Source organism: Saimiri boliviensis, chromosome 10, assembly GCF_048565385.1.
Source record: "Saimiri boliviensis isolate mSaiBol1 chromosome 10, mSaiBol1.pri, whole genome shotgun sequence".
Classification (NCBI taxonomy): Eukaryota; Metazoa; Chordata; class Mammalia; order Primates; family Cebidae; genus Saimiri; species Saimiri boliviensis.
Window position 1 is genome coordinate 87,541,140 of NC_133458.1, and position 14,005 is coordinate 87,555,144.

The window sequence follows — 14,005 nt, forward strand, 5'->3', positions numbered from 1 at the left end:
TTTTAAGTCCTCTCTTCTAGTTTGAAATACACTATACATTGTTGTTAATTATGGTAACTCTAGTCTTCTATGGAACATTAGAACTTATTTTTCTCTAACTGTAAGTTTGTACCCATTCACCAACCTTTCTTTATTTCACCCACCCAACCTTAACCCTTCCCAACCTCTGGTATCTATTATTCTATTCTCTACCTACATGAAATCCAATTTTTTTTATTTTAGATATTTTTATTTCTCCAAATTTGTTATTTATCAAGAGTGACTGAAATAAAAAATATAATTGAGTCCCATCATCATCATCATGGAAATGGCTTTAAGAGAAAACTGGTCAGATGAATATTATTGCTTCCCATTTTCAACCAGTAAATAGTTGCCACAGAAAAATTGACAGCCAGAAGTCTGCCGAGAATGCTCAAGATACGTTATATAATACAACATGCCTGTTCACAGGGGGAAAATTCCCAGGAAATAACTTATGTGTATTTCTTGATTTAATCATACAAGACAAGTACAAAAGCACCACCCATGCCTCTGAGAACATTGGACCATGCACCCTTGAAGAAAGCTTTGCCTCCTTCATCACGAGCAATCTTCCTCCAGCAGTCACGTGTGCCTGTGTACATGATGTCAGTTCCTTTGCACCCCGACTGCATCATCATGCAGTGGCGAACAGTGTCAAATGGATAGGAAGTCAACCCGGCAAAGGCAGTGACAGTCTGTGGGATCATCCAGCTGATAACGATGTGAGTGTTCTTGGGATCCGGAAGCATTCTCTTTGCCGTGTCATAGATACCGAAGTAGGCAGCTTGGTAGATGATAATACCCTGCACAGACACGTTAAAGCCTTGGTACAGACCCTTAATCACATCAGATTTGTAGATCTTAACCAGGCAGTCGCCGAGGCCTCGGAATTCCCTTTCAGCTCCAGCTTTACCCACATCTGCTGCTAGACGGGTACGGGCAAAATCAACAGGGTACACAAAACACAAGGATGTGGCCCCAGCAGCACCGCCCGATGCCAGATTCCCTGCAAAGTAGCGCCAAAACTGGGTCCTCTTGTCCACACCACCCAGGAAGATCTGCTTGAATTTATCTTTGAAGGCGAAGTTAAGAGCCTGGGTGGGGAAGTATCTGATGACATTGGCCAGGTTACCGCGCCAGAAGGACAGGACTCCTTGCTCCTTGGGAATACGGACCACGCAGTCTATAACGCCCTTGTACAGTATTGCTTATCTGCGGTGATCTGCTTGCTGGATGCTGTACCTGCAGCAGCAGCTTGACCCGCTTGATGGGCGCTACCGCCATCTTGGAAATGGCTGCGGCCACTCCACCTGCCAGGAAGTCCTTGGCGAAGGATACAACGGCATCTGTCATGTTGAAAGGAAAGAGGAGGCAGGCTGCTGCAGGACGGGACTGGGCCGGGAACCGCCTTTGACTCCGGGGGCCGCAGGCTGAAATCCAATTTTTTTTAGCTCCTGCACATGAGTGCGAACATGCAGTTTTTGTCCTTCTGTCCCTGGCTTGTTTCACTTCACATGTTGATCCCCAGTTCCATCCATGTTGCAGCAAATGATCTGATTTCATTACTTTTTATGGCTGAATAGCATTCCATTGTGTACATATGCCACAGTTTCTTTATTCGTTTGTCCATTGATGGGAGCTTAGGTTGATTTCATTTCTTGGCTATTACAAATACTGTCACAATAAACATGTGAGTGCAGTTATCCATTTGATAATATTAATTCATTTTCCTTTGGATAGATACCCAGGAGTGGGATTGCTGGATAGTATGGTAGTTCTACTTTTAGTTTTTTGAGAAATCACCATACTGTTTTCTATAGTCATTGAATTTATTTACATTCCTATAAATAGTGTATAAGAGTTCTCTTCACTTTGCATCCTTGCTAGCATCCGTCATTTCTTGTCTTTTTGGTAAAAGCCATTCTAACTCAGGTAAGATGATATGTTATTGTGGCTTTGATTTGCATTTCCCTGGTAATTAGTGATACCAAGTGTATTTTCATATACCTGTTGGCCACTCATATATCTTCTTTTGAGAATTGTCCATTCATGTCCTTTGCCACCTTTTTTTTTTTTTTTTTTTGAGACGGAGTTTCGCTCTTGTTACCCAGGCTGGAGTGCAATGGCACAATCTCGGCTCACCGCAACCTCCATCTCCTGGGTTCAGGCAATTCTCCTGCCTCAGCCTCCTGAGTAGCTCGGATTACAGGCACGTGCCACCATGCCCAGCTACTTTTTTGTATTTTTAGTAGAGACGGGGTTTCACCATGTTGACCAGGATGGTCTCGATCTCTCGACCTCGTGATCCACCCGCCTCGGCCTCCCAAAGTGCTGGGATTACAGGCTTGAGCCACTGCACCCGGCCTGCTTTGCCACCTTTTTAATGGGATTATTTCTTTCTTCATGTTGAGTTGTTTCAATTCCTTGTATTTTCTGTATATCAGTCTGTTGTTGGATAAAGAATTTCCAAATATTTTCTCCAATACCCACTACCTGACATCAAAATATATTACAAAGCTATAGTAATCAAAACAACATGGTATTGATATAGAACACATACACACAGACCAACGCAACAGAATAGAAAGCTCAGAAATAAATCTACCTATCTACATCTAACTGATTTTCAACAAAGGTGCCAAGAACATACAATAGGGAAAGGACACTCTCTTCAATAAGAGGTGCTGGGAAAACTGGATTTCTATATGCAAAAGAATGAAACTAGACCCCCATATCTCACTATATTCCAAAATCGATTCAAGAAGAAAAGATTTAAATATTAGACCCAAAACTAACTTTTTAATTTTAATGACTACTATGGAGAAAATTAACAGAGTGATATGATGGGGATTGGGGAAGGAGCAATATAAATTAATGTTGCCAGAGACGTTTTCTCCAAATAAGTATCATTTAAGCTGACTTTTGGGTGGAAATAAGGAGTCAGACATGCCAAGAGCAAAGGAAAAACATTCTAGACCTAGAGGAGTATGTCAAAAGCCCTAAGAGAGAAAGACTTTGGTGTGTTCACATTTCAGGTTGGTTAGATTGCAGTGAGCAGGGCAATAATGCACATACAATACTGTTGGAAGGTAGGAGAGGCCAGTAAATGTGGAGTTGTTTAGGCCGTAGTAGAGGATATGGATTTAATTCTAACAGAAATCTCAAGCTATACATAACCTTTTAAGAATTGCATTGTCCTATAGAAATACTGGTATCCAAAGTTGAATTAGTTAATGATGCAGTGGGTGATAACATAGAGCTTTAATCTTTTTAAAAGCTTTATCTACAATTTAGTTTGGAACATGCGCTGTATTACAGAACTACTGGTGGTTTTGAAATTGTCTTAAAGATTCACAGATAAAGATACGTATTTTCTTTCCTTTATTTATTTATTTTTTTTGGAGTCTCACTCTGTTGCCAGGCTGGAGTACAGTGGTGGTGCAGTCTCAGCTCACTGCAACCTCTGCCTCCCAGTTTCAAGCAATTCTCCTGCCTCAGCCACCCGAGTAGCTGGGATTACAGGTGCATGCCACCACACCCAGCTAATTTTTCTGTTTTTTTAGTAGAGATGGAGTTTCACTGTGGTTGGTCAGTCTGGTCTTGAACACCTAACCTTGTGATCCACCAGCCTCGGCCTCCCAAACTGCTGGAATTACAGGCATGAGCCATGACTCCCTGCCAAAAATATGTATTTTTAAGATATTGGCATTGAAGATGGCAAACAACCCACTGCCATAGAATATCCAAAGAGAGTGATAGTATCAACATTTTAAAATTTAAAAATCATTTTAAATCTTATGTCAAAATAATTTTTCATATCTCCCAGGACTGATTTGCTTTGGAATGCAGATGGGAAAACTCTTTTCTAGATGTTTGTCATCCTCTGAAAATATGACTCTTTATACAATTGGTCTACAGACAGTTCTCAGTGGAAAAGTCATGACATCAGGATGCTCTTGAGTCATAGCAGATGAGTCCTAGACTTCTTTATTTATTCTGCAAATGGTGCTTTAATTGAGACTGGATTTGAAATACATTACTGTCTTTGAATTTACCAGAAGATCTGAGGTACTGATGCAAATCAATTCAACATAGTCTCACTCAGGGGTCACAAATCATTTGGGCCAGCTCATTGAAAAGGAGGGTCACGGTAACCTCATCTCCAGAGAAACTACATTACCTACCACTGCTCTTGCCAAAAAAAAAAAAAAAAAAAAAAAGCATAATTTATACTTTTAACATTATTGGTTGAAAAATAATGCAAACAAATTATGTAGAATAAAATGGTGGGAAAAAACTGATAGTCAACAGAATAAGCAAATTGCTAAATTATGTGGACAGTCTAGATTACTAAAGCCCTACGACCTATCCTTATTGTAGAATTTGAAGTCATCAGTTTATTATAGCAAACATCTACTTCAAACACAGAGTTTTAGGACTTACAAATTTCTATATTTAAATTATGAAAACTTTTCAATATCCATACAGTAGTAATTATTGTTTTGTGCTACTATTTCAAAAATACAAGCAACAAAAATGCAAGACTAAACTGTCAAAAAATACTTAAAATTTCAAGTTTGTATTTAGCAAAAGTCTTTCTTATAATAGAGGGTCAGTTTGTACACAAAGTGCAAGGGAAAATGAAAAGAAACAGAAAGAAAGGCAGAGAGAGAGAGAGAGAGAGAAAGAGAGAGAGAGATCCTTTTTCATCCTTACCAAATTAGCTTGCATTTATAAAGATGTCAAACCTTCATTTTATCCAATAAAGCATTTTTTGGTGTGGTAATGATGTTTCCGTGGTGAATTTGAATAAAATTAAAATGATTTTTAAAATACAGTTTTGTAAACGAATGTGGAACTATGATTGTTTTAAACCTTTCAACCAAAAGCAATGCATGTTTTTGTCTTAAATTTAGAATAAATTGAAAGCATACATTGATGTTCTTTGTTTCAAATACATTTTGGAACCCAGCAGACCACATTCAACCTAGTTAAATTATCTGAATGGATTTGGAGGAAAAAAGAAAGGAGCCTGTTCATTTTAATATACCTTCAGAAATATTTTACTTCTTGATGATGACAGCAGCTCTTGCTGACAACTATTAATACATTATAAACACCCCATCAGAGTTATATAAAAACATGTCAGTTTTAAAGAGAACATCTTTGACAGCAAATTTTCTGATTGTGAAACAGCTGTGCCTTCAGTACAATGCATTAAGTAGTTTATTCCTTTTAGATAGTTAAATTGTGCATGAAATGTTGCTGGCGCAAGGGCTCCAAATCTGGCCTGATTAGCGAACATCTGTTACATTGGAAAAATTCATGTCTACCCTAATTAGCTGTCAGGCTGATGTACATCAGGCCTGATGGTGAGGGATCCTACGCTGTTTAAGTCAAACAGGTTCCTCTCCTTTCCTGTCACCTGCCCTTTCAAATCTCTTCCTTTCATGGGTTGCTGTAATTAGAGATGGTGGGACACACAATGGAGCACTCTACGGTCAGTTACAGTCCCATCTGTGCAATATTTTTATTCCCACCAAACTTGGGAGCTGATATATCAAGTAGTTCAACAGCAGCAAGGCTGTTAGACCTGTTAGGTCTATGACATTTGTTAATCTTGGTTCAAGATCTTTCTCTGAAAGAGTCTTAGGATCCTGCAGTCACCATCTTGTGGTGACTAAAGGGTAATTTATAGCTTCAGAGGAATTGATCTTTGTTTCATTTGTTTTAAATAGGAATAGCTCTCAGCTGATTTTGAAATGTCGCAGTGTGCTGTAGAATGACATGTTACTGTATGATCAGGTAATCAAAACAGCAAAGAACAGCTAGAAAAAGAAACTCAGTACTCTGCAATGTCCAGACAACTGGCTATAGACAACTACAGGAGGCAATTAAAACCAAAAGATCTGATTTTATCAGTGTACACAAGATTTTCCAATGTAAATAAAAACTTTCACTGACCTGTGGATGAGTACATATCATAACTTCCTGTTTGAACTGTTTACCTTTTTAGAAAACTGGAATGTGCAGTTTGAAGTGTTCTTGAGCTGGTAAAATCTTCATTTGTTCAGTAATAGCCTTTTATGAAAGAGCTAGAGGGCCTGGGGCCAAATTCAGACTCAACCTGAAAGATTAAGAATATATAAGATTACAACATTAGATTTTATTAGAGTGTGATTTGACCAAGGAAGAATGAAAAATCAGCCTTTTTTTGACTTTGTATCATCCTTTCAAGATAATTCAAGTACAGGATTATTATTCCCAAGCATACATGAGGTATAATTACAATGTATGCTAAAATTTAGTAATTGAGGACATGCTTTACGAAATGCTTGATGCATGAAGTTATAAACAGGGAAATTCATTTACCCAGAGCATTCAGGATTTTTAGGTGAACTCAAGCAGGATTGAGTTTAGAATTCTGAATGCTCTTGTTACAGCACTCCAACCAAAATGGACTTGAGCTTTCTAACCTAAGTGAGGTTCTTTCCTTCTTCCTTCCGTTACTTCCTTATGCTTTTCCTTTCACTTCAGAGTACTTTCTCTATCCATCCAACACTTACCTAATAAAACATTTACGCCGGGCGCGGTGGCTCACGCCTATAATCCCAGCCCTTTGGGAGGCCGAGGCGGGTGGATCACGAGGTCAACAGATCGAGACCATCCTGGTCAACATGGTGAAACCCCGTCTCTACTAAAAATACAAAAATTAGCTGGGCATGGTGGCGTGTACCTGTAATCCCAGCTACTCAGGAGGCTGAGGCAGGAGAATTGCCTGAACCCAGGAGGCGGAGGTTGTGGTGAGTTGAGATCGCGCCATTGCACTCCAGCCTGGGAAAAAAAAAAAAAAAAAAAAAAATTTACATGTGACCTCAAACATCAAATATTCCATACCACTATCAACTTGGTTTAAAGGAAAGGGCAAAGTTTATCAAAACCATTACGTTCTGTACTTTGGTTTCACATGCATTATCTACCTCTTCTACTAACCATGGTGGTTTTTTAAAATTTCTTTTAAGGTTCTTGCCTTTTATAAACTTTTATTTAAATATTTGTTTACTACAGGGTACCCCTTATCTTTTATACTAGACTATAAGCTCTTTGAGAGACAATGAATATATACATATATAATTAGTCCATAATAGGGGCTCAATAAATGTTTGTTGAGTAAATACAATTTGACTCAGATCGGAGCTATTCAAACATAGTGATAAGCCTCTAGGGGAATGTGACCATTTTGACTAAACTCTAGTGAATAATTGCAGGGCCCCATGGCCATCTCCAGGTCTCTGGAGACAGCCACCACAGGCTAGCTGGGGGCCACTAGAGGCTGGTTTAGAGATGTAAGGTATCTTCTAGGTATAAGATGCTCAGGGGAATACTCACCAGCATTCCACTAAGGAATGACCTAACTTCTCTCCACAGAGCCAAAAGCATTCCTAAAGCATTTGGAATTGTCTGACTTCCCCAGATGAATGATCCCTGAGGGACACCATGGATCCTGCTGGTCTAGGACTGGCTCCAGCTTTTTCTGGATCTGCATTTGCTGTGCAACCCTGCTTGGTGGCTGAGAGATGCTCTGGAGCTGTCTAGGCTGTGAGTCTGACTTGCTCCCCACTCCCCTGTCTGCTTTCCTACGACATTCTCTATGGTCTTCCACACTGGTTTCTAGGTTTATCAAGAATGCAGAATACAGAAAATTCTTCATTCTTAGTTTTCTACTTAATTTTGTGGATGTCACAGAAACAAAACAATTTACATTTTTTAAACACGTGCAAAACCTTCCAATTTTGTTCATTCTGGCTTGAAAACTACTTTGTAATAATTGACCAAGAGAAAATGAATTGCGATGTAATTTCATTCTTACTTGAAAAATACCTTTTGCGGGATTTTTTTTTTCTTTTTCGTGATAATATTAAACGTTTTTTGAATTTTATGTCACATTTTCAAATGCTTTAATAAAGATTCCCTCATTTGAATATAACAGCTATTTTTCATTTTTATCCATAGAAAACAACACAAACGCAACTCTTGGATGCTTACCAGGTTAGATTCTCTGATTATCATCATCATCATTCACAATAAAAACAACTACAGTCACAATAACCAATGATTTTTATTTAAACATCTACTATATGCCACTTCTAATGCAGTATTTTTACCACTCACAAACATTTCTGCAAGATTTTATTATCTCCATTTTACAGATGACAAAATTTGGACTCAGATTACGTGATTTGCCTATGGCTACACAGCTAATAAATATCAGAGCCAAAATTCAACCCATATTTTTTTTACCCCAAAGTGGTTGCACAACTGCCATTCATGAAATTTTAAAAAATATTTTAAGTGTTTAAGATATTTTAATAAATATTTTTATTTCATTGTCTTCTTAAAATACTTTGAGGACTAAAAAATCTTTTGTTTGGTTAAATGGCATTGCTCCCTAAAGAGTGTTATGATTTTTATGCATTTTGCTTGCTTGATGGTAGCAAATACAATTGAGTAGTTTTACAAGAATTTACATCATCTTTTACTCATGTTATTATATTTGATGGGGCAAGTCTAATTAATGTAAATATATAGTTCAACCCAAACTAGTAAAGACTCTGAAACCTCCTCTTTGGGAAACTTTATTTTTAAAATCCAAGTCTCTGAGGTTGTGGATTCCATTAAATTTTAATTTCTCTATGAGGAATTAGGACTGCAATAGTGACTTTGAAATACTTACGATGATTCTGACACTATATGCTTTACGGTTAATAGAGTTGCTGTGTGTGATTTTGATTAACTTAATAAATACATTTGAAAGGCTTTTTCTGCAGTTAATAAAGAGTGATACAACAAAAATATTTACTATGCACTATGCCAGCAACTAAATTAACCAGTAATAATTGTTTTCGGTGGTACCAATCAAAGGCTGAGAAAAAAAAATTCCACAGGTCATTATATTTATCAAAATTAACTATGGTTTCTGCCCATCCTCATGTGTACCACTCCTTTAAATGTCCTGAGTCACACACACAAAGACATACACTTACACACACACATACACACACAGGGGTGTGGGGACCTAATTCTTCTCAATGTTTGTTTCTCTGGAAGCGATCTTGCAAACTTTTCAGTGTTTTTTACTGGTGAGATACCAAATCTCTTATTGCTCTTCCTAGCCTATAATTTACTCTCAAGACCACTGATGCTATCCTTCCATGGAATCATCCCTGTCATGTTATGGATGGCAACAGAAGGTTACTCCCTTCTTGTAGCGCCTTGTTCTAAAAATCTGTCAGAGGACAGTTAGAAAATGCATGCATTTCTTCAAAAAACGGTTGCACACAGGCCACTTAAAACCAGGGAGAGAATTATTCCATCCTTCTGTAAGCTTCACATTATAGAAAATGTAAACCCTTCTAAAAGGGCTATGTTGCTCCCACAGAGGCTAACCCGTCTACTTTCAGCCAAGTAATGGACTTGTTCCTGAAGAGCCAACATGGCCAACATTGGACCACCGCCCCCTGGACAATGCCCTCATTGTTTAGGGATAACCCTCATTGAATAATTTAAATGACACTCCCTGAGATGCCATCAGTAGGGAACTGCTTGCTGATGTTCCTTAAGATGGTCATGAGAAGAGGCAGCTGATAAAACTCTTCCTTCCCTGGAGTTGATATTGTTGTTTGGTACAGAATAGCAGTGAGTAAAGTATGTGAGCGAAGTACCTCTTGACAGAATGAAACACCATGTAAGCAACGACTTCAGAGGGCATCTCAGTAAGAATCCTAGAGTCATGCGTTACCACAATACAGTAGGTCCTATTGTCATGGACAAATCTGAATGCTACGTGTCAACTCTGAATTCCCTTTTAAGAAATTATTTTCTGTAGACCTGGAAGGAGTCAAAGATGAGCCCTGTGAAACAGTAAAAGCGGTTACAAAATGGAGTTGCTATTGTCACAATAGGCCTTTTCACTAATAAAAATCTTTATAATAAAACTGTTTACTGTATCTCCCATACATACATGCCTGATGCTCTTTCTTTGCTGGTGTGGAAATTATGGTGTTTGAACTCAAGCAAGACAAGGACGTTCACGAGGATAAATATCCAACCTTGTTCTTAAGTCAAAAGGATGTCAATTCACTCAAAACAGGAAGACCAGCCCTCATAGACACAGTACTAAAACACCTCTCAGTCAGCCAATATAGAGATGAAAATTAAACGTAGTTTTTCTGACACTCTATTCTTGTTCTCTCACCACAAGATCCTCCCAGTTGACTGAGAAATCATTAGGTTTACACTATAAGCCAATTCTCCTCAAGGCCTGACAAATTTATAGCTTCTTCAAACATGGGAACCAAAGCAGAAGTTATCAATTATTTTCAGGGTGTCTAACTTTTAGCTGGTAATACATTGATATAGACATGTGATGGCATCTGTAATTCCAACGAGTCCTCAGGAGAATATCCACAGATGCCTTTTTGGAGCCCTCTCTAAGATAATAAAATAGACTCTGGTCAGACACACTGTACCTCACACTGTATAACAGCTTTCAACATAAATCTGGAGCATGATTTACATTTGAAAGCACCCAATCAATATTTGAGGAGGGATTATTTTTTATCAACTTGGCCCTGATTCTCTGAAATATAAAGTTATTTTTTAAATGTCAAGACCAACTACATCCACACTGGCATGAAATGGCTTTGTCGAAAAAGTTGAAAAAAATTAAACGTAAATTTTGTGTTGACATAATCCAGGTTAAGTCTAAAAAAGAAAAATACTTACTTTTGTAAAATGAGAGGCTATTTTATCACTCAGAGAATGTCACATCAATTGTGAAGCCATCAGCCCCAAGGTTTGGTGGTGATTGCTTCATATTTACTGTTAGTCCAGCAACAGGGATGGTACTTTTACAGTCTTTGGACAGACTAGTGAGTGTGACATTTAAAGTGTTGATTTTTGCAGCACTTATGTTAATTGTTGTAATTTTCCTGATGAACCACCATTCTGGTTTCCTGATGCAGCCAAGATAGTTTTACATTTTCTATGCAGGGCCTCTTTGCCATTTGGTCTGTGTAGTGTCAGCTTCGAGTGCTACTGAAAGCAGACAAAATTGCAAGCAAATTGCATCAGATTGCCAACATTGTGAAAAGGTAAATTGCTTGCAAATCTATTTAAACCACTGCCCTATTTTCATCAGCTTCAGTACTTGGTATTCATGATTGCTTAATTGGCGACCTTTCCTATTGTGTAGTGCTTTATGGTGTAATGGAAAGCGATCTTTACCAAACCAATTACCCTTTTTTTCTCAGCACTACATTATTGCTGTGATTGCAACTGCCAGTCCTTTGTAAATGAACTTTCTGATTTCAATGATGTTTTTAAAATGTAAGATAGAAAAAAGTGGCATTCATATTGTGCGATGTTCTATTTTGAAGCCTCTTTGTAGTCACCATTGTCTGGGAAAATGGACTGAAGGGTTACACAGTACCTACAAATATCCATGTAACTATTATTAATATTATTATAATGTCCTCCTTTGTACTGCAGCTCAATTAGGAAAGGATAGGAGAAATATTTTGTCACCCTGTCAAGTGCACAGGAAGTGCATTTGAGGCTTCTTTTTTGACACATACATTATCTCTAGTAATAAGATTCGTTTTAAGGAGTGGTGATGAAGATACAAAATCAATTTAAATAAAATTCACATTGCTAGTTTTATGGTCACTCAACATTTCAAGGGAGCTTTAAATGACTCAAATATTCAGACTTGGAATAAAAGCTTAATTTTAAAGGAGACAGTTGTGAGCACACCAAGAAATAGTGAATTTTTAAAATCTTAGGTTCTGAATATAGATGCCAAAACACAGCAAAACATGACTGTTCTATAGTTCAAAGCTAAAAATATGTGTATACAGATATGTAGCCTGAATTGGAACAGAACTAAGACAGCTTTTTAAAAAATTCTCTTAATAAGATTCTATAAAATCAGCATCCACATGAATTCTCATAAAAATGGGGCATAGAACTCCACTGAATCCTGTTTATGTATTTTTGTGTGATTTAGAAAATTATATCATTACTCGTAAGTGTATGTACAGAAAGGGAGTGACAAGTAATTTAGTCATTCTCTAATACTGTAAGTGGAAATGGATGCATCTTTCTACCCCCTACAGTTAGAAACTCTATTGTATGTGGGATATTTTGCAAAGATTTTTTTTTACTCTCTTTTCTCATTTAATTAGGAAAAAAATGTAGTTCAGAAAAGGCTTGCCAATGATGATCAGGTTGATTTTAGTACCTTTGATGTAATGTAATGATTTATTTACAGCACAGCAAGTTATTTTTTGAAAGCAAAGAAATGTGTTCATTATCTGCTGCTTAAGAAAGTGTTCATAACAACCAATTTCACCGTGATATTGAGGTCTAATACAGTTACTACTTTGTATCGGCAACATATATATTTTTGGAACAATTAGACACATAATTCAATTTTCTAACTTTAAATGTAGTCACGTATTTACACGTGGGAGGATAATGTTTGTTTGGGTATTGGTTAATACACGGGTTTTCAAAAGCAAGTGTCCTGTTAATTTGGGGCAGGACCCAGAAAAGCTCTCACCTTGTGAAGGGACTTCATATTAAATAACTTTTGTAGAAGGATGTTTTAGACAATTTTACTTTTCTTAGGGAGTGGAGGGAAGGAGAGATTTATGATGGGAGAAAACTCATGGGTTAGTAGGAACTGCAGTTATTACTGTCAGCATTACTAACAGAGGTTGGTCATGAACTCTCACTCCATCATTCATCTTTTCATCTTTCTAGATCAGTACTGAGCCCTGTGATGGTGAAACAGATAATAACTACAGAACACATAGTCAGGGCTTACAACGTGCCAGGCACTATGTTAAGCCGTTTAACTAGTGTGTCTTATTTTAAATCCTCGCAACATTCCTATTAGGAGAATACTATTACTCCCATTTTATAGATGAAGCAACTGAAGTTGAGGAGGTTTTGAGGCTGACATAGGGCCATGCAGCTAATATGAAACTGTGATATGACCCTGGGCAGCCAGGATCTACAGCCCTGTGTTCTGCCACCTAAGGAGCTGTGTTTCCCAGTTCCAAATTTTTCATTCTTAGGCAAGAAAGAAAACGGGTTGGCTAGCAAACACATAGAATATAAATATCCGATTTTCAAGACTATTTAAAGTAGTTATTAACGAAATAGAGGAAGTGTGGCCAGGAGTCATTTGATCTTTTATTCTTTTCATCTCTGTAGATTTGGTATAGCTTTGGCATTCATATTAACGTTTTATATGCAAAACTCTTAGAAACTCAGATGTTCAAATAAGCTTCTGCACGCACGAGGATGAATTCCTGTATAAGCCAACTATCACAAGGAGTCCTGTAGCTATTCCTTCTCTTTCTCCTTCCTTTGGGAAGAGAAACTCTTGAATGCTATAGGCATGGTAAATATCCAGTCCATCTTATCACCTCTGTTAAATAACGTACTTTGTTATTGGAGTTTATTGATGGTTGAAACCATTTCATTTTAGTTCAAAGCTCTTTCAAAGTAATGGCAATAAGCATAGTTGTCAGATTTCTTCCTATGAAAGTGGTAAAGAGAGCGGGGGCTGGAATGAAAGTGAGAGAACGGGGGGTTTGTTCCATTTCAAGGGATCTACAAGTAAATTACAGCATGAACGAAATATTTTTTGAGATTGCACATGAGGCATTCATTTGTTGCACGGATTTAAGTAAAAGCCACGGTGTTTTGCATGGTATCCCAATGTTCATACTGCCATGAGCATACTCCTTAATGTTTTCAATGGTAGTTAACTCCATGCTCTTATCTCAGCAGGTCATACATCAGGTCCAATAACCAAAATGTTAGGAAAACTTAGAAAAAAGCAAGAAGCTGGAGAGTCCCTTTTATTCCCCTTTACTCAGACTCATATACCAATTTCTGGATTTATCCCAAA

General features: G+C 37.6%; 1 pseudogene; it reads right to left on the reverse strand.

Annotated features, from left to right (window-relative positions):
- Nucleotides 1-250: 250 nt before the first annotated feature.
- On the reverse strand, nucleotides 251-1,436 carry LOC101031393 (ADP/ATP translocase 2 pseudogene; annotated as a pseudogene).
- Nucleotides 1,437-14,005: the final 12,569 nt, after the last annotated feature.